At 34.1% G+C, this 22,510-nt stretch overlaps 1 protein-coding gene across 1 annotated transcript in view; it reads left to right on the forward strand.

Moving 5' to 3' along the window:
* Positions 1 to 308: 308 nt before the first annotated feature.
* LOC145254656 (uncharacterized) overlaps positions 309 to 22,510 on the forward strand; it is an 88,654-nt gene continuing 66,452 nt past the window's right edge. Inside the window, exon 1 of the mRNA XM_080113306.1 lies at positions 309 to 447. The gene's annotated coding sequence lies outside the window, so the exon portion shown is untranslated. The remainder of the gene's footprint in view (positions 448 to 22,510) is intronic.

The raw sequence follows: 22,510 nt of genomic DNA on the forward strand, positions 1-22,510 counted from the left end.
CCGAGCAACCCCAAATAAATCAGCTGGTAAATCATAATAAAAGTGAAATAAACACATATGTGATATGTAACAACTTTTGTGATTCGTCTAAACATAAAAGAACGTCACTTGCTGTCGTCCAATCACAGCGAATGTTACAAAATAATTAACGCAGAAAAAAAAAGTTTCACTTTACAAAAAAAAAAAAAAAAAAAAAGTGACAAATCGAACAAAAAACGCCCCCAAACAAATCGAGCACTTGTTGATTTACGACTTGTTTAACATTAAAAAGAAGTGACTATTTATATCATTTAATTTAAATTATATTTAATTAAGAAGTTTTATTATAAAGTAATATTAGATTATTTAACACATAGAAGAAAAAAAAGTTTACCTTTTTTAATTTTATGTGCGACGGACAATAAACAGGTATTTTTTTTCTTCGTTGGAAAAAAGCAAACTTGAAAGGTAAGTGAGATCACTTAATATTAATTTTGAGAATCGAAGCGTTTTTATTTATTTTACTTTTTTAAACCAAGTCTAGGTGCTAGGACATGTCTAGTGTGTATATATATATATATATATATATATATATATATATATATATATATATATATATATATATATATATACTACTTGCGTTTCAACGTAATAAGTGGAATTATTTGAAATCCAGGTACTTATATTATAATATTTTTGCATATTCTCATAGAAAATAACCCTAAATCTTAGACTAAAAATAAACAAGTTAATTTTTTCAAAAACTTTTTCTTTTTCTTTTTTTTAAATATTTATATACGCTTTTTGTGCAAGACAAAAAATGTCAATTGTTAACTTTTGGGGAAATTTTAACATTTAAAATTTAATTAAAAATAGTAGAAAAAGTTTTACATTATTCAGCTTTCTATATGATAAAATTCAGGATTTTATCTTTCTGGAAAAAAGAAAGTTACTCAGAAATCATGGAACAACTTGATTTTTCGGCCATTATTGGCGGTGCCTATAATAAACACTTTAAATTAAGGTTGGTTATGCAGAAAAGGTACCGTGCTATTAAAAAAAGAAAGTATTTTCAATTTGTACGGTATCTTTCGCATTTCCTTGTTTACACAATCTTCCTGCGATACTGAAGCCAAGCAAATTTTAATCTACAGTGTATATAATCTGCCTCAAAATATAACTTCTACAATAAAAATATATTGACTTTATTTTTTCCCAATACTGAAAATAATGTAGCAAAATATAACATTTTCTTTTTTATTAAAAAAAAAAAAATAAAATAAATAAATAAATATACTTTTATTTTAAAAGCTCTATCGGTGCTTGTTAAGATCATCGCTAGAATTCAAAAAACACTCGTCTAATTGAAACCATTACTAATAAGGCCGTTGATATTCGCAGCCGGCTGCGGCTATTCTAAAATGCTATTCGCAGCCGGTCGCATCAGCTGACCGGAAGTGACGTCAGACAAATCTTAAGTAAATTCTTGGCTAGAATTGTAAAAATAATTTGTTTTCTTTTGTAATAGAATTTAACAATTTCTTTCATTTTGAGCTGCTTTTTTCTCCCGTTTATTTTTGTTTTCTACAATTAATAAACCAGTTTACAAGTAAAAAAATAAGTTGTTTTAATTTTTAATTACCAACACAGTGGCGAATTTAATTTTTCTCTCTCCCATTTTTTATTTTGAGCGGAGAATTTAACATGTCTTTTCATTTTAATTATTTGTTTTAGTTTTTCATTACTAACACAGCGGAGAATTTGGGGTACTCATGCAGAGAACGGCATGGGCGTGGGCGTGGCTTATCACTTGCTCAGTTGCGAAATATTTTTGTTTTTAGTAAATAATTTGTGTTTTTGGCAAAGTTTATTTTTAATAAAATTAGCGTATTTACTGATATTTTTGAACCGCGATATTACCATTCTTTCATAACACCGATCACTTTAGTCCTGCCTTCTTACACAGGTTTTCGGGTCGCTGACAACGAATCTGATAATCAACCCCACAGCAAATTTACCGTTTAGATGGTATTAACCCCTGGAGACTGGCTCTACCTGTCGCCATTTTACAGGCTTCGTTGCCCGCCCGCTAGGTGTATCAGAATTTTAGGCGGAATTTTTGGTATTATTATACAAACACCGTGACAGCGAATTAACCCTAACCCTAACCCTAACGCTGTCACGGTGTTTGTATAATAATACCAAATTTTTGACACCCCCAACAAAAAACTGCGAATAAAATATATAAAACTCGTAATTTCTGTTTTTAAAGTGGGTTGTTTATTTTCCTTATGAAATATACTTCCAAAATAAACTATTACAGTCGTTTTAAACATAATAGAAGTATTATTTTTTATGTTTTAAAAACAATGTTTACAAAATGTCTAAGCGCGTTTCTCCGATGTTACAAGCAGCCATTTTTTTACGTATACAAATACATTGATTTTTACGAGTTCACTTTTTTAAAACTTTTTTAACTTTAAAAATCGATCTAAATTTTTCTATTAGTTCAATTTTTACGTAATTTTCAGGTTCAATGTGAAATTTTATGCTCTTTTCAATAAAGTGAATATAAATTTCTGGTAAGGTTTTTTTTTTTTATAATTTTGAGATCAATACCGTCGACTCGACAACTTCCGGTTTCGCCGCCGGCCGGCTGCGAATAGCATTTTAGAATAGCCGCAGCCGGCTGCGAATAGTCACTTCGACTAATAATTTCCTACACCCGTTATCTGTGCCTAAACCTAAACGTAGATTCCATGAACAAAGCTTCCTTCTTACTGACTGCACGCCTGTGGAACTGGAACTCTCTTCCGTTTGCCTTGGCCTCTTGGCCAAGATCAAAGAGCAGTATCTGTTCTTCAGATGTGGCACTTCCATTTCTCGTTCTCTTTCAGTGGAGGAGAAATCCTTCACGACTGAGACAATTTTTATTTTTGTACCTTTTCTCCACGTTAAAAAACGACCCTGGTGTCTAACTCTGTCCCGTGGGCCGTGGGGAGGCATTGTAAATAGGTACAATTTAGTCGTCTTAAAGTCCAACGTAAACAAATTTTGGTAGATGCACTTATTGATCCGTGCTGAAATAACAACGTTATTATTTAAAATGTCATTCTTAACATGGGGAAGGGAGGGTGTTTTGTATATATTCTGTACTTTAACCTTACAATTGAATAAAAAAAAAAACATATCATAAAACTTTAATTAAACTTGTAAAAAAACCCACCGAATATATGTCAGCCTATGTCACGCTAACAAATATTGAGCGAGTGGATTTGTATTACTGTACACATAGATTCGAAAAAGTTGTCAACAAAACAAATATATAACAAATAAATGTTATCAAAGGCAAGATAAGTTACTTTTCTGCCAAACTGGATATATATTTTGTGTTTTTATTCAATGTAACATGTTTATTCATCTCGAAAAAATACAGTGTTTACCATTACCAATGTATTGGAAAATTCAAGATGGCGTCTCACACCCTCTTTAACAACGTAAGTTTGGGAAAAGGTGATATAAATAAAAAACTGTACAAAATACTATTAAAAACCCGGCGAATATATGTCAACCAATGTCACGGTAACATATATTGAGCGAGTTTTTAACAGTATTTTATCCGTTTTTTTTTATTTATAACACCTTTTCCCAAACTTACCGTGTTAAAGAGAGAATCAGACGCCATCTTGAATGTTCCAATACATCGGTAAACACTGTATGGTTTTCGAGCTGAATAAACATGTTACATTGAATAAAAACACGAAAAATATATCCAGTTTGGTAGAAAAGTAACTTATCTTGCCTTTGATAACATTTATTTGTTATATATTTGTTTTTTGACAACTTTTTTCGAATCTGTGTACAGTAATACGAACCCGATCAAGATATTGAAAAAAACAAAAAAAACTTATACTGTACATACTCGTTAATAAAGTTTTCATACAAAAAAAAAATCACTTAATTTCATCAAGAACAAAACTTCTTTCTTAGAACTGAACTGCACGTCTGTGGAACTCAGTTCCATTGGAACTGTCTGCTTTTTCCTTGCTTTCCAGCTGACTACCAACGTAAACAAGTTCTTGATGAGCTGTTCCGTTCCAGTGTTCCACTTAAGTTAACAAATTTACCGAATTTCCATTACTAACGATGGTAATTTTTTTTTTTTTCCCTGGAACATAGAATTTTCAAATCTTCAAAAAGTACATTATATCACTTTTTGGGTGGAAAAAATTACGGACTGACATCAAAAGTACAACAAATTGAGGGACCTTTTTTTTTTTTTTTTTTTTTGTCTCACGTAGTTTTTAATGCGGTTTACAAAAACATAAGCACCAAACATTTTTATATTTTTCGTTCTTTTTTTTTTGCGGGAGGGGGGTTCAATTATAGAACTATGTGGCTTAATGGGTACTTACTTCTGCAGTTTAGTTAACCGTTTTTCCGTAAGTAACGCACCGACATTTACCAATTAGAACACCATTTAGCATTTTTCGAAGATTTTACTGTTACATTGGGCGGGCGAGCGGGGGGGGGCGTCCCCCCTCCCGCTCGCGACCCCAATGTAAACAGTAAAATCTTCGAAAAATGCTAAATGGTGTTCTAATTGGTAAATGTCGGTGCGTTACTTACGGAAAATTTGAAAATTCTATGTTTCAGGAACCCCCCTCCCCCCAAAAAAAACAATTTAATTACCCCCTCTCCCCAACTTGGAGTGCTTTCCTTTTCTTGTTTTATTTCTTTTTCAGCTAATTTTAACTTTTCCACCCAAAAAGTGCTATAACGTATTTTTGAAAATTAGAAAAAATTCTATGTTCTGGAAAAAAAAAAAAAAAAAACAATTAAATTACCCCCCCCCCCCAACTTGGTGTGCTTTTCTTTTCTTGCTTTATTTCTTTTTCATCTAATTTCAAATTTTCCACGGATGGTGTGCGCCATGTGAGAAGGCAGTTTGCTTGTTGAAGCCGTCGTTTATGCTGCAGCGTGCGCGCAAGCTGCAAAATGGTGGAAAGTAGTTCGTGGGTTCAGGGGTTAATACCATGCAAACGGTAAATTTGCCTCAAGTTTGACTATCAGATTCGTTGTCAGCGAACTCAATTACCTATACCAAAACAAATTAAAGTGGTCGGTTTTCTGTTGTAACGTATCTGGATATTTACCGATTTTTTTTTGTCAATTGTAATAAGTTACAATGGATGGTAGCTTCCAAATTATGCAGTCGAAATCACCTGAATTAAACATAACTTTAATCGTGTTAGTAGGTGAAAAATTGCCGCCATCTTAAATCAAAACGGAAAATTGCCTCCCTTTTGAACTCTCCTGTGTTTTACGATCGTTTTCATCAAATTCTATTATTTTCACACCATTTTTTTCCACGCACTTGCTAGTAAAATTTAAGAGATATATCATTATCTGGCCGAACGGTTACTTTTTGAAGGAAATAATAAATGTATTTTACACGCATATGGTGGAGTCATATCTAGCCGAATTTATGTGGCGACGGAAGTTTGGAGACACTACAGTCCGCTAAGAAGTATTTTAGAGTGTACCCACTGTAAACATAACACTGAGTTATGTACCCTTAACCCGAGCTCTCCGGGAAGGAGAGAGAAAAAGGGACTGTCATGGCGGACCCAATAAAGGTACACATGTACGTCGCTTATCGAGGCTAACTACTGTGTCTTGTTGTCTTTCCTTTATGTGTGAAGTCCTTCCCTCTTAATTATACATGGTGTCAGAAGTCGGATAAAAACAAAAATAACAAAACAAAGGAAAAATACAACGACCCATCCTAAAAATAAAACATGAAAATACGTATGAACGACGAAGGATCACCAATACATGAACCTCGTGGAAACAATAGAACAAGGATTCCCTGAACACAAGGATCTTCTACAGCCAAATATTAAAGAGTTTTGGAATATGCGAAGCGGCCTATACACAGTTCAGTCTCTAGTATTCAAGGAAGGCCGCATATTAATTCCAAAAACCTATGTCGCGAACTCATCGATCAACTCCATGTTGGCCACCAGGGGGTCAACAGTATGAGAAGCAACGCCAGACAACGTTTTTTTTGGCCTGGTATAGGAGCACAATTGCAGGAAAAGCGCAATCAGTGCAAGCGCTGTAACGAAATTGCCCCATCAAACCATAAAGAACCTGCAATGGAGCCTGTCCACCCAGAATACCCTTTCCAGTCGACAGTAACAGATATTTTCAACATGGCCGGACAGAAATATATGATATATGCTGACAAATATTCAGGTTGGACAGAGGTATCTTCAATGCAACAAGACGCCAGGATCTCCACAGTATGCAACATCTTACGCAGGTATTTTGTGAATTATGGTGTGCTGGAGGAAATTGCTTGTGACGGTGGACTCCCATACAACTCTGATGAGTGGAGGACATTTCTCAAAACATGGGGCATATCCCTCCGAGTCTCGTCGGCATATTATCCACAAAGCAATGGCAGAGCTGAGGCAGCTGTCAAGCATATGAAGAGGATATTAACAACAAATGTTAGCCCCAATGGTTCACTGGATACGGATAAAGTGGCAAAAGCACTGCTACTCCATCGCAACACACCACCACCTGACATAGGTGCGTCACCATCAGAACTTCTATTCGCTCGTCCCCTGAATGACCACTTACCAAACCCCACAAAATTTTGCCGTGAATGGTTGGAACTCGCCACCCACTTACTTCCCCGTTAAAAAAACAAAACAAAAAAAAGCAATAATTTAAATTTATTTGTTGTTTAAATTAATTTGTTTAAAATTATTTATTTGTTCGAGAAAAAAAAACTATTTTATACAAATCCAATTTAAAATTATATTTTTTACGCAAACTTTTCAATCAATGTTTTTACAATTATTTTGATAAATTTGTAAACCATTATGAACATGTCAGTTCATTTTCTGTTTTTAATAAAAAAAATTTTTTAAAATGATGCATGAAAAACTTTCCCGTTCTTATTAATTAAATCGAAACATTTCCAATTAAACAATTATTTTTTTTTTGTTATTTATTTGCGTGAAAAAATTTATTTCCTTTTCCGGAAGTAATCGTTCGGCCAGATAATGATATATCCCTTTAATTTTACTAGCAAGTGCGTGGAAAAAAATGGCGTCTTCAATTTCGGCAATAAACTGAAGAAGCACCATTAATTTTCTATCTTATCGATTTTCGTAATTTTTTGATATAATCATCTTAAAAATACGAGGAATACGTAGATACTATCGTTATTATGTGAAATTCAGCATTACGATTGGTGCTAGTGCACTTACGCGCTATTTTTTTTTAAGGCTCTCTTGCAGTTTAGATACACCAAAATATCAGGAATGTACGGGGGACATAGTTGACGGTACACCGCCTGTAAGAATGTCATTTGATTGGCTATTTGAAATTTGACAATTATTGTAAAAGAATTTTTAAAAAAAATTATTGTTAAAGAATTTAATTATTGTTTAATTATTAATTACTTAATAAATAGTATTATAGAAAATATGACACTACTACATTTAATCGGCGAAAATTTTTTCAGGAACCTGTCGTTAAAATAAGAGGAAGAAATCAATATTTTAAACTATGACCGAAGCAAAGCATGGAAAAAACCAAACTAAATAATGATTACTTCCGGAAAGAACTAATTACTATGTGCCCCAGCGTAGTATAAATAACCCATATTAAGAACGGCTTTCGGAATACCCCTCTCCCCTCCCCAACCTCGAAAGCCGTTCTTAACAAGGAGAGGTGGGGGGTGTTTATACTATGCTGGGGCACGTAGTAATTAGTTCTTTCCGGAAGTATGCATCTAATTAAAAAAATTGGGTACTGGTACAGTTTAATCAAGACATTAAAAAAATAAAAATATCGAAAAAAAGGTTATATTGTACGTATCCGAAGTTCCCCGAAAAAAAAAATTTCACTTGATTTTATCAAGTAGTTTTTTTTTTTTATTATTATTTTTTTATTTTTTTACAACGAAAAAACAATTTGTTATGATACCGAGCAAAAGGTTCGATTTTTAGGAAGAAAAGCTAGCATTAAAGATGGGGAGGGAGTGTCAGCGCTTTACATAGAGTTATCTCCCCGTGGCGTCTTTAACAAATTCCGTAATGGCTGACTTCAACGCGCTCTCTCATACGAACGTGTTTTTCCGCTTATTCGATCAAATTAAATGAAATTTTTTTTCGGAGATCTTCAGTCCAAAACGGATACGTGCAATATAACCTTTTTTCGACATTTTTATTTTTGAATGTCTTGATTAAACTGTACATATGCCAAAAATTCTGTATTTAAAAAAAAAAAAATCATTTAATAACAAAATATGATGGACTTTAACTCTGGATAAACTGTTAACTCTGTAAATCGAACTCTGATACTCCCAAGGGAACTTTTGGATCATAAGATCCTATTATACCCGAGCCAGTTATGTGCAGCTGAAAAAAGTGTAGCATTTTTTTTTTGCAACCTCGAGGATTACATTAATAAAGATGTCTGTTTAATTTTAAGGTAATTTTGTTGTTTGCTTATATTTTTTCATGCACTGCTAGGCGCCCCCAAAAAAAGGGCTACATGGAGAGAATGGAAATATTTCTCACATGTAGACCCTTTTTCTTGCAAAAAAAAATGAAAAATGATGAATATTAAAATAAATAGATAAATTCTTGTTGAAAACATTTTTAATTCGATATTGATATTACTAACGTATCGTAATTCTTTCCTTTTATGTAAGACCCACGAGGTCGTGAAATAAAAAAGGAGGAATCATACCTAATTAAAACAATAATAATATCTGTTAAATTTTAAATAAACTGAAATCGGTAAATTTTCAAAAAAGTTTTGTAGCTGGGACTTGTTGTCACTTGTTGTCACAGTTTTAAATTTAAAGTGGTGTCTGTTCTTCTGATTAAATTATATCGGTCCTATTTTTATGTAGACGATTTAGTGTGATTCTTTCGGTCTGTTGTTTCCTTTTACTTTGGTTTTGCCTTTGCCTCACGGTAACAAAGTTTGCTGGGGGGATCCTTTAAAGGCTTCGGTATGGCGGTGAAAGAATTAGCCGCCAAAATTGAGTCGAAGAAATTAAGAATCGACTGTGCCTTAAAGGAAGCGGAGATCTCCGAAGCTAAAAGAAATAGTCTCCGTTTGGCTTCTCGATATCAACAAACTTTACGACGATTTGATAGTTAAATCTTCGTCGGAAGATAGAGAAACGTTGAGTCAGGAGGCTGAAAAGTTTACTGAAGGTATAGAATGTAGATTGGATGCTTTAAGTGTGAGTAAAACGACCCATCCTTCCAAATCTGCTTCTTTTAATATAGACTGTCCTTCTTTCACCGGTCCTAGTAGTAATGTAGATAAGTTCGAGTTTCGAACTTTTATTAATAAATTTGAATTTTGCACTGCCAACATAGATAAGGCAGAGAAATTAATTTTTCTGAAAAGCAAAGTAAATGGTCGCGCATTTTACTTAATATCGCATCTTGATATCAAAGCCGACAACTATAATGTTGCAATTTCTATTTTGAAGGATGAATTTTTGGACCCTTCATTAATAAAATCAAAAATTTATAAAGATATATTTTCCTCTCCTGATAGGTTCACGAAAATTCAGGAGCTACAGTTCTTTTTAAAAAAAAGTGAAAGCGGAATTGGGTGAATTGGACGATTCCTTTAACACGGATTTCTCTAGACCGGACTCGACAAGCGGTTCCTTAGTAGCCCATGTCTTGTTTGAAAAATTCCCTAATAACGTTAAAAGGGAACTTCTTTGTAGGAGCGAAGGGAGAATTCCCTCTTCCAATTTTATAATGTTGAAGGTTTTCGACATCTTAGAAATATTAATCGCCACCCTCATTGAAAATTCTGGGCGGGAAAAAATGGTGCCAAGTTCTTCTTCTTCTTCGTCTTCTTCGGTTGGAAAATCCAAGATGGCAGTGCTGTCTCCTACCGTTAAGAGTAAATATTGTAAATTGTGCGACGTAAAAGGACATTCGTTGAACGATTGCTCTAATTATCCTCGTTATGAAGATAGACTGAAGAAAGCCAAAAAGTTAGGCATTTGCACGAATTGTTTGGGCAATCATTCATTAAAGGATTGCAAAGGAAATTCAGGTTTTCCGTATGCATGTCGTTTTTTTCTTCCAAATTGCTTGAGCAGCTCCATGTCGGTGGTGCTGTAAGAGCTAAAAGGACTCGTTTGCCGATCAATACACTTACGGGTCAAAATAACTTAAGTGCTCTTCGGTATAGGGTGTCTGTAAAATTAGGTCTTCAAAGTCCTTTTAGCTATGACGCCCTATTCCTGACTGACCTGAACTTGAGATTTCAAGTTAGTGACTTTGAGGCTGTAATACACAATCTCGAAGAGAATGGTTACCGGCTGTGTCCTGGGTATAGGGACCAGAACGGTGCGCAGTTGCAAGGTATCATGGGATTGGACCTTTTGCAACATATTAAAAATTTAAGGGTCACCCCCTGTTTAAAAGGTATGGCATGAAAGATAGATGAGACCCTCATTCCATGGGGAAGGGCAGGAATTTTCTTGGATGAAAGGTCTGAGTTGCCTCCCTCCAAGGGCAAATACGATAAATTAAGTCCAACGGACAGTTTCCTTGTTGAATCTGCTTTGAACCCCCTTTGTTCCTATGAGGACAACTTTGAATCCCTGTTCGGTATTTCAGATGTCGAAAGAGGGATTGAAAAATTTTTATCTCTCGATTCAATCGGAATTGAGGAGGGTGAAAGATGTTCGATCACTGGCACGGAAAAAATTAGGGAGTTTGAAGACTCCATATCTCTGCGGAGAGGTTATTATTTTGTTGACCTTCCGTGGAAGTTTGAGTTGCTTCCCTTGGTTAGGGACAATCATAACGTGTCCGTGAAAATTTGCGAGAGAGTCACTTCGTCTTTAAAAAGAAAAAATAAATTAAACGACTATATTCAAGTCTTCAGGAATTATGAGGAGGAGGACATAATAGAAGAATTCCTTGTTCCTCCAGGTCGTCAAAATGAATTCATTTGGATTCCACACAGACCTGTTATAAAGGAGGATGTAAACACTACTACTAAAATCAGGCCGGTCTTCAATTGCTCCCTGAAGGCTAAGGGAGGACTATCATTGAACGATGCTGCCTATGCGGGCATTAATTTAACAGCAGATTTGCTGAAATTATTAGTCGGATTCCGAAAGAACCTCTTTGTGCTCTTAGGAGATTTAAAAAAGGCGTTCTTACAAATTAAGTTAAAATCGTTAGAAGATAAAAACCGTTTTTGTTTTCATTTGTTAATAGGTAATAAGTTACATATCTATAGATTCAATACTTTGTTGTTTAGGTTCAACGCCAGCCCCTTTATATTGAATTTTTTGCTTAAATATCACGCAAAGAAATATGGGAACGACATCGCATCGTCCGCCATATTAAATAATTTTTATGTGGATAATCTCATTACCACAAGTAACGACCACGAGACCCTTTGCTCTGTTTACACCTTGGTTAGTAAGCGTTTGGGGGAGGCAGGATTCCAATTACAGTCCTGCAACTCCAATCACCCTGAACTAAGGAATAAAATGTCGATAGATAACTCACTCAGTACTCCTGCTACTTCATTTGAGAAGGTGTTGGGTTACTATTATTCTGTAGAAAATGATTCTCTTAGAATTATTCCCTCTTCGGTAAATTCTGAAGTTAAAACAAAAAGGGAGTTTCTTTCCCAAGTGGCCAGTGTTTTTGACCCACTGTCACTCCTTTTACCTGTCACTGTCCAGGGTAAAATTATTGTTAGTCTATTATGGAAACAAAAATTATCATGGGATCAGGAGATTCCAGAAAACATTCGTTGCTTATGGGAGCATCTAGCTGGGGAGTTGAATAAGTTGACAGAGTTTGAATTCCCTAGGTTTGTTCTGTCAGACAATATTCCGACAGAATTTATTTGTTGTTGCAATGCCTCTAAACAGGCATATGGCTTCGCAATATACGCAAAGCAAGGGACTGTAAGTAATTTATTGTTCGCGATAGCGAAAGTTGCTCCCATTAAAGGGAGATCACTTCCTACATTGGAACTGTTAGCTATTTATCTAACTATCAAAGTTGTTCCACACATTTTAGATGTTTTTAACGCATCTCATATCATTAATTTTTACCTCGTGTCAGATTCACAGGTTGCTCTTTCGTGGGTATTAAATGGTAAAGGTCCAAGAAAAAACGTTTTCGTGGGGAACAGGATTTCGGAAATTTCAAAATTCACTGAAGAAATCCTGACTAAATTTGGTGTTTCCCCAAAATTTAAATATGTTCCCTCCGCCGAGAACCCGGCGGACCTGTTAACCAGAGGTATTAACTCCTCTAAATTTACAGTACTTTACAATTTCTGGATTCATGGATCCGAATGGATGAACTTGCCCGAAATTAAATGGCCAAGTTCTTCCTTATCTTGCCTTAAAGATTCTAACAAAGAGATCATGTCTTGTTTAGTTTCAAATTGTGAACCCCCTTATGAGGGAAAATTTCCAATTGAAATAGAAAGATTCTCTAAGCTTTCAAAAATCATCAGGGTCTTGGAGAAGGTCCTAAAATTTGGCGATTTTAGTACGTCATCGATCATGTGACAATTTTAGCAAAGCTAAATTGTTACTTTTTTCTCATATGCAGGAAGAATCATTTCCTGCTGAACTTAAATACCTAAAACAACCTTCGGTTAAGGTTGTGCCACCTAGAGTGGCCGCATTGGGTTTATTTCTTGATAAGGACGACTTGATCAGGACCAGAGGTAGAATTCAGAATGCAGAAGCTCTACCGTTTGAGGCCAAATTTCCCCTTCTGGTAGGAAAAAGGCATGCCCTGACAAGGTTAATTATCATCGAGGCGCATGAGGGTTGCTGTCACTTAGGTACTAACTCCACTCTATGCAAGTTGCCCTTGTCAGGATTTTGGATTCCTCAGGGTAGACAAGCAGTTAAAAACGCACTATGTGCGTGTATTGTTTGCAGAAAAATTAATTCGTTACCTTGTGGGGCTCCTGCTGGTTCAGTCCTCCCAGCGCATCGAGTAAATTTGATTCATCCCTTCCAACAAGTGGGAGTGGATTTCACTGGTCATTTCTTAGTACACGTGCCAAAAATTCTGTATTTAAAAAAAAAAATCATTTAATAACAAAATATTTTGTTTTCTAATATTGTTTCCATTTAATTTTATTACGTCGATTTCAATATTTTTTCATTTTAATTTCTAAATTCTGTGCAATAATTACGTTATTTTTAATAGTCAATCAAATGACATTCTTACAGGCAGTGTACCGTCAACTATGTCCCCCAAAATTTCAGTTTAGCTAAACTGCAGGAGGGACCATATTTCAAACTGATATAAATTATTACACAAAAAAAAAAAAAAATCAGTAGAAACCATTGTTTTTTTTTAATCTGAGAACTCCATTTTATCGACTACAAACTTTTGTTCTGGTAGTGTAGAAGCGCCAAAAAGTCTACTGTTGTCAGCCTGCTGCTACAAATTTGGAATAGGGGGCATATGAGCGAGAAAAAGCGAAAGTAGTTCAGGGAGACACCTCTTACAGGAGAATCATAAAGACTTTGACTATCCAATGTAATCCATTGTTGTTACAGTGGTCACCACTTATAAAGGCCCGGAAGCCACTCAGGGATAAGGGTTATTGCAAGTACATTACGTTAGAGTGGAGATTTGATGAAGTGTTTAATTAAGGGGGCGGGTCATTAGGAATTTGTTAACGTTGGACTTGAACACATCCAAGTTGTAGTCACGTGGGAATCAGGCAGACGGAACAGAGTTCCACAGGCGCGCAGTTCTAAGAAAGAAGCGTTGTTCATGGAATCCACGTTTTGATTTGGGCACAGATAAAGAGTGGGGGAAATTTTTCACAGTGGATTCAGCTAGAGGGGTGTTTTTCGTGAAAGATTGGCGAGGGGGGAGGGACCAGAGATTGGAGTTCAGACGAGCACCTGCCATGGAAATAACGATAAAACAAGGATAGGCTCGCAACGTCTCTTCTGTGGGAGAGAGGTTGCAAGGTAGAGAAAAGGGTATCCCCCACTAAGCCACGAAGTCTATTTTGTACTCTGTCAAGGCAGGATAGGCTGTTTTTAGCAGCTCCTGCCCAGATATGGCAGCAGTATTCCATCCTTGGACGTACTTGGCTGAACAAGTACTAATGCACTTGCATGTTACAAAACATCCCCTCCTCCCCATATTAAGAATGGCGAACGACATTGGAAATGTTTTCTTAATATTCAGAAAACTATGTATCTGTGCCAAATTTAAATGTGATATTCGTTTTCAGCATACCCAAAAACATTAAGCTGTCATGTTAAATTGGAGAGAAAGTAAAAATTTACCAATGGCATGTCAGAAATTCTGCAATTACAGCATGCCTTCCACTGTATTTATTTTAGACCAATCAAATTGGTCAATTATTTTACCGCGGAGCAATCCACATTGGGGAAAAGTGATCGTGTTCTATGACAAAGACATACAGGCGGGCAGATACATGAGACAAAGCTATCAAACCAGATATTGTAATATGGAACAAGCCCGAAAGAACTGCGCTCATTATCGATGTCACAGTTCCAAATTATTTTGGCCTTAACAGAGCTGAACGGGAAAAGATAACAAAATATCAGGACCTAAAAAATGATCTAAAAACGACATGGTCTCTGAAAGAAATAAACATTATATCGGTTGTGATAGAAGCAACTGGCTTAATAAAAAAGAATCTTCATAAATACTTAGAAGCGATCCCTGGAAGACCAAGCTGTAATGAAATACAAATAGCAGCCGTAAAGGGAACAGCATCTATTCTTAAAAGAGCTCTCGGATATAAATTTAAATCATAACGGAATCAAGTGTTAGCTCCAGGAAGTAGCCCCTTGATATCTTAAAACTTACTGAAGTTAAATAAAAATAATTTTTTTTTTTTTTTTTTTTTTTTGCATGTGTTCTTTTTCAGTTCCAGAAAGCAACCGTGGAGGAAACATCTATGGAACTCAACTCTCTGCGTATAAGGCATTTCGCACGTTTTATTCTGGTTTCCTTGAAACTTATATTTAGCCCAATGATTTGGCTAAGTTATTATATGTCCAACAGAGACTTCCTTTTGAGGTCAGAGCTTAAGACCTGCTAATAATAATAATAATAAAATATATGAACTTCTTGTTTATGATTGTGGTTGAAAATCGAACCCATCTACAGAAGGCATCATACCAACCCTTTCAAACGGTTGCAATCCCCAATCTTCAAAGACAGATGAACCTGTATCTAGTTCCTGTTAAAAATAAAACTATTACCAACTCTATTTCAGCCCTGTCGGTGGGGCATTAGAATATGCCGACTGCCCCCTTGCAGAGGGTAAAAGTCCCTCAATGGGGGTCCTGGATATGACCTTAAACTATATCCAGTGGTGAGGCCCCAGCTTGTGGGCTTTGTGGAGTGGGGAGCCACCCTTTAATTACCATTGCTCCCAGGTCCACTCTGACCCGGAGTGGTAGTACCTGTTAGGGTCCCAACTATGGGTTAAATAGAAACAGACGTGAAAACAACAAATATATTCTATTAAAAAAATTTTTTCTTCAAAATCTTTGGATTCGGCATTAAATAACCTGAAAAGGGTTGATATGCCGTAAAACAAAAACAACCAACCAACCAACTCTATTTCAGAGGCAAAATGGGCATTCCTTTTTTTGCAACGAAGAAACTAATGAAATTTTTATTGAATTTTAAGGCAGGCCTTTATTGTATGTTGTCTTATTTTTGCCAAACGTTAACACGTGTAAGAAAAATATCTCGCAGGGAATCTTTTCGAGTTACATTGAGAAATACGTATTTTGTATTGAGAAATACACACTTTAAACATGCAAACGGGTTTGTTTTACTATACACAGAGGTACGAAAAAGTTGTTAAATAACAAATCCATAACAAATGTTATCAAAGGCAAGATAAATTACTTTTCCACCTAGTTGGATAATTTTTAGTGTTTTTATTTAATGTAAAATGTTTATTTGGTTCGAAAAACGAGTAATGTTGAACGCTGCCAGAGAACAAGAAAAGATGGCCGCAATGTCTTGGAAGACTCGATAATCACTTCAAAATAAGAAATAAAACAAAATGGTGGTAGAAACCCACCCAATAAATGTCACGGTAAAAGGTGATATGAAAAAAGTAAGGTATTAAAATGTTTTTTTATCTTAAACATTATTACGTCATTTTGAGTAAAAAGTTTATTTTGCCCATCGAAATTTGAGAAATGCATGATTAAATGTGGGTAAACATTCAATAAGGAAAAAAAATAGACATGGCTGCCCGTTATCATATTGTAGACCAAAAGCAGTCTTGACCTTGCAATCAAAAACCAAGATTGAGTCCAAACAACTTTTATTTTTAAGTAAAATTTAGTTTTTAATTTCAAATTAAAAAATATTTGGCAGACCTGTACGAGAGTACCCATCTCCAAAAAATGCATGTTTTTCATCTTTTTTGAAACTTTTTTTTTCAATGATTATCATAGATTACAGCTTTCATAATTAAAAAAAAAAAATAATGACTTTCAAGAAGGGAGAGGGTTCACTTTCTCATTATAATGTTTGACTACATTGCTACCTGACTTCCTGTCCATTTCTTTATCGACCTGTCACGTGATTAAAATGTTATGATGAGAAAGTGAGCCCCTCCCCTTCTTAAAAGTCATTAAATTTTTTTTCTTTTTTTTCTTGTTCTTTTCTTTTTCTTTTCTTTTTTTTTCTTTTCTTTTCTTTTTCTTTTTTTTCTTTTCTTTTTCTTTTCTTTTTCTTTTTTTTCTTTTCTTTTTCTTTTTTTTCTTTTCTTTTTCTTTTTTTCTTTTCTTCTTTTTTTTTCTTTTCTTTTTTTTCTTTTCTTTTTCTTTTTTTTTCTTTTCTTTTTCTTTTTTTTTCTTTTTTTTTTCTTTTTTTTCTTTTTTTTCTTTTTACTTTTTTCTTTTTACTTTTTTCTTTTTTCTTTTTTTTCTTTTTTTTTCTTTTTTTTCTTTTTTTTTCTTTTTTTTTCTTTCTTTTTTTTCTTTCTTTTTTTTCTTTCTTTTTTTTCTTTCTTTTTTTTCTTTCTTTTTTTTCTTTCTTTTTTTTCTTTTTCTTTTTCTTTTCTTTTTCTTTTTTTTCTTTTTCTTTCTTTTCTTCTTTTTTTCTTTTTCTTTTTCTTTTTCTTTTTCTTTTTTTCTTTTTGTTTTTTAAGTTTTTTCTGCGAATATGATTATTAAGTCTAATTTGTGATAATCGTTGAAAAAAAATTATGTAGAATAAATGCAAAGGATTTTGCCAAATTTATTTGTGTAATTCAATCTCTCCACATAAATTCATAAAGATACGAACTAAACTGATTCAATTAAGTCCCGTCGATTCGTTACGTTTTGACTCTATCTTCGTTTTTGATCGCAAGATCAAGGCTGCTTTTGGTCTACAATATGGCGACGGGCAGCCATGTTTAGCTTTTGTTTATTTAATTGTGCGTTTCTTAAGTTTCGATGGATAAACTAAATTAATTTTTTACACAAAATAACTTCTCCGTTCATCAGAGCCCCGTCTGCGTGGCAGTGGTCATGACGTGCACGTGGGGTTGATTTGTCTGGGAGAAGCACAGTATGAAACTAAGACATCTGTGTGTTTTAACACACGTCCACACCAGACCTTGACCACCATATATATATATATATATATATATATATATATATGAGCAAACAGTTAATATAATGTTAAAAAAACACTTTGAAATGAGTTAAAAACATATTTAATCTGAAAAGGAAACACTAGATAAATGGATAGTCCTTAATCCGTGGAGTTTCGAAGAAACACTCTCCTTCTCATCAGAGGGTAGGAATTAGCAAAATGCGGGATCGGATTTTGCATGCAGAAGTATTTGATGAAACAACAAGTAAGTCAAAGATCTTACTTGAAAACAAAATAAGTTAAGCAGAGGGAATATGGTGAAGAAAAAGGTGATTACACATGAATGGATAGTCTGGTGGAAGATAAAAAATCCAGTGACGGTAAAATCCAAATGTAAAACTTCAAGAAAGTTAAAAGAATTTCCATTTGTACAAGTAAAATCCAAAGAAATCCCGTAATTGGAAGATGGTCCATAATAATCCAAAGGCAGAATTCCATGGAATAATTCACAAAAATGTGTACAAGGAAAAAAATAATATTAATAAAAGAAAAATAAGATGTGATTTTCAGTCTACTTCCGAGACATAACTATAAATAAAAAAGATCTGGGAAGAGAAAGGAGAGAAAAAAAATGATAAAGTTAAATATAAAATAAAGGGATACAAAAGTCAAAATGACCCAGACAGGAAATGTTAAAGGCGCAAAAATATATATAGGGCAAAATAATATAGGTCAACTGAAATATACAGGTCATCACTTAAAAAAAATGTCAGCAAGAGTTGTTAAACGACACTAAAAGGAAAATAAAAAAAGGAAAATAAAATAAATATATAATAAAATAAATATATAATAAATAGAAAATAAAGAATAAATAAATAAATAAAAAAATATATGAAATATAATATATAAAATAAAATAAGAATAAAAATAAAAAAATAAAAATTATTTAAGGGGAGAAGATGGCCGGTATCTGCAATTTCAGGAAAAGAAAAAAAAAGAAAAAGAAAGTAAATTCATATAGTAAAATTTAAGTAAATATACATACAAGATATGAAAGTGTGGGTAGATTGATATATTAGATATATATATATATATATACTAGCAGACATTGCCTGGTCATAAAATATGCATAAATATATTTTAATTAATGCAGAATTCTTATCTATAATATAAATCTCACCTATCTGTTTAAATGTATGTATGTATGTTTGTATGTCTGCCTAAAACTTTTGACTGAGGTGACGGATTTTCACGAGGTCGGTATCATTTTGAAGCTCGATCCTTCGGACGAATAAACTGAAAAATTTGCCAAAAACATTAATTCCTTTACCCTCAACTGGGCAGTTTTCTACAAGGAGTCTCGTTTATTTTTTTTATATCGCCATTTTTGCAAGTCATCATATCGGTGGATTGACTTTGCCTAATTTTAATGTTCCGAACTTCCGGTCACACCATTGAGTAGTGGTAAGACGTCAGGTTTTCTTTCACTTTATTTTCCGCCTTCGCGTCACAGGTTCGAGCCTGCCTGCCTACTATCACGTTTTTTTTTCTTTCTTTTTTTTTTTTTTTTCTTTTTTTTTTTTTCTTTTTTTTTTTTTCTTTTTTTTTTTTTCTTTTTTTTTTTTTTCTTTTTTTTTTTCTTTCTTTTTTTTTTTTTCTTTTTTTTTTTTTTCTTTTTTTTTTTTTTTTCTTTTGCTCAACACACACCTTCAAACACCAAGGCTAGTTCATTATAAACAGAAATACTGTAGGTATTATATGTAACATTAAATTCCTTAAAAAAAAAAAAAAATGAAGTAAAAAATAAAATAAACTAAGGCACTTGCATGTAAGTATTATGCTTTTTCTTAACAATTCAGTTCTTGTAAGTAAAAAAAACAAAACTCAAGCTGAGATCGAAACTAAAACCTAAAGACAGTGGGTCAAGTACAATAATAATTGGGCCAGCTTGACACGATCTTTAAACTGTTTTCAAACCTATTTATTCTTAACATAAGTAATCTGTCATGAGCACGATTCACACATGTGCATTCGTGAAACAGTTTACAAATAGATAAAAATCCGAGCCCCCCCCACACGTACCAATTTTTCAATTTTGACTCCTTAGCAGCCCTTTTATCCAGATAAAAACCGATTAAAAATTTTCCACATGTCCGAATACCCCCATATACCAAATTACAAGTATGTAGATCAAAAATTTGTTGAGTATATAGGTTGAGGAGTGTCCTCACTTACGCACCCATTCTCACATTATATATAAAGATTAAATTAATATAGAAAATTGATCCTCCACTTTTTAAAACTGTAATTTCTTCATATCTTAGAAACTATTTGTATCCTGTTGTAATTTCAAATGTTAATGCCGTTTTCAGCATCCCTGAACATCCCTGAACAGTAATCATTTTAAAGACTGCAACTATAAAACAAAAATAGATGAATAAAAATAAACCCAAAAACAAACAAAAAAAAATACTCAAAAAAAACAAATTAAGCTTTTTTCATTTCAATAATAAAAAAAAAAACAAATAAGACTGTTTGAATTCGATAATCAAAAAAAATTAGAAAAATGAAAAAAAAAAAAACAATGTTATCAGTATTTATCGCAAGTTTTATGATGACTTTAGAAAGGGAGGGAGGGCATGAGTATGTAAGTTATAATCCCCTCTCTCCAAACTTCCACAAGAAACACTCGTCTAGCTGAAACCACTATCAATCATTTCCCCCACTCTTTATCTGTGCATAAACCTAAACGTAGATTCCATGAACAAAGTTTCTTTCTTAAAACTGCACACCTGTGGAACTGTCTTCCGTTTGCCTGCTTTCCAGCTGACTACAATCTGATTGTCTTCAAGTCCAATGTAAACAAGTTCTTGGTGAGCCGTTCCACTTAGGTTAACAAATTTACCGAATTTCCATTACTAACGATTACTATATTGTCCAATTGACGACTGTACACTCTTTAAGCCTTATCCTCGAGTAGCCTCTTGGCCTTGATAAGTGACGATGCCTATGTAAAAAAAAAAAAAAAAAAAAACTTAAATCATTGCAAATGCAAAACTTTAGCTATATGAGACAACTGTAAGTGGATTATGGACGATTACTTATTGAAATTCTCCACGTATACGTCAAATTCCTGTCTATGGATTAACTAGAATGTTGCCCAAGTAAAATGGGAAAGCCACCAAAATAGTAATTCTTATATTCATATTTCTCGATTTTTGTTTCCGTTTGTCTGGGCACTCTATTTCACAAAGATTAATATTTATTAAGCAACTTAAAACTTGTAAAAGCCACTGGATGCCTGATGATTTAAAGTCTATTATGTGGGACGTTTGTTCATTTCTTAAACTGTAATGGCTGACTGCTCTGCTCAAAGGCAATAACTTTCTAGTCCAGTTATTTGGATTTATTGAACTACTGCTCTCATCTTGAGAGTGATTTTTTTACAATGTTTCGGTCGATGTGACCTCCGACCTTCTTCAGGTATATCTTGTCGAACTCGGAATTTAGATGGAATTTCAAATGGAACTGAAGTGTTGAAATTAATGGTTTAACTCGGCGAATAAAAAACAAAAAAATCCATCATTTGTACTAATGCGTACAACAAAAAACTCCTATTGTGTAAAGCAATCTTCTCTTGATTTCTCAACTCTTCGTCTTCGTCACAGAATCACGATTACATTCTGACCAACTTGCGAAAAAGCTGTTTTTCTATACAGACTTATAATTGTGACAGTACCGTATCTTTCTTCTCTTTTCCTTGTACTCGACGGATTCCGGGTTCGAATGACGGTGGTTCTTGTGCACATCATTTTGTAATCTCAGTGTTGTTCAGTTCCGCTGCAGGAACCCTTTATTTACTTCACAGGGGGTACCATACTCTTGTTCTGTCAGCCATGACTGGATAGACGTCCTAAGTAAATCATAATTGTTTTTTTTATTTTTTTTTGTCGCCTACACTGAGAATTGAACCTTCGACCTTTCAGGAGAATATCACTTTTTACAATTGATTTTTTTTCCCAAGTACTCTAACCACTGTGCCGTGGGTCGTTGCGCATAAAGTGTGTGAAAAAAGAAAAAATACCAATCCGGATTTTTATTTCTTTCTTTCCTTTATTTGTTTGTAATGTAAAGTGGAGATCAGAGCGTTGTTGGTGAAAAGATAAGTTTGGTTTTGGATGCATTGTTTAGAACTTTGTACCACGTGTGGGGACCCCGATTATAACAAATAACTTCAAGTATATTAAAACTATAACTTTTTGCAAAACAGTATTTCAATCATAATTCAAATATTTTAACAAATGATGTGCTCTAGATCTTTACTAACCTTTGAAATGTTGCCATAAATGGTAGTATTGTCTGCATAAATGGTAGTATTGTCTGCATAAATGGTAGTATTGTCTGCATAAATACTGACGAACTAAAGTAGAGGTATTTAGTTCTCCCCCCCCCCAAGAACTGTGACTCTGGATCAGAAAGTAGGATTGAAGCATTCCGAGCTCCAGAGAAGATCTCTGATTCTGCAAAAGATGACTATGCAGCCCCATTGGCATTTCGAGCAAGGTGCCTCAGGTGATTAGCAATAACCTAACCCTTTCTCAAAGAGAGAAGGTCAAGCCTGGGAGGATGGACCCCCTAAAACTGCACAGAACCACTATTACACCACAAAAAAAAAAGGGACCAGGTCATTACAGGAATGGCCTAATTTCTGTTGATTTTAGGGGTCAAGGATAAAAATTCAGGCCAAACTGACAAATGAAAGTAGAATATGGGAGATCGTTGATGAAGATCTGGAAGAGAATTAGGACCAAGATGGATCCTTGAGACAAACCTGTTCAAACTGAACTTCAGATTTCTGCCTA

This window comes from Euprymna scolopes, chromosome 30 (assembly GCF_053919585.1).
Source record: "Euprymna scolopes isolate OS-2025 chromosome 30, ASM5391958v1, whole genome shotgun sequence".
NCBI lineage: Eukaryota > Metazoa > Mollusca > Cephalopoda > Sepiida > Sepiolidae > Euprymna > Euprymna scolopes.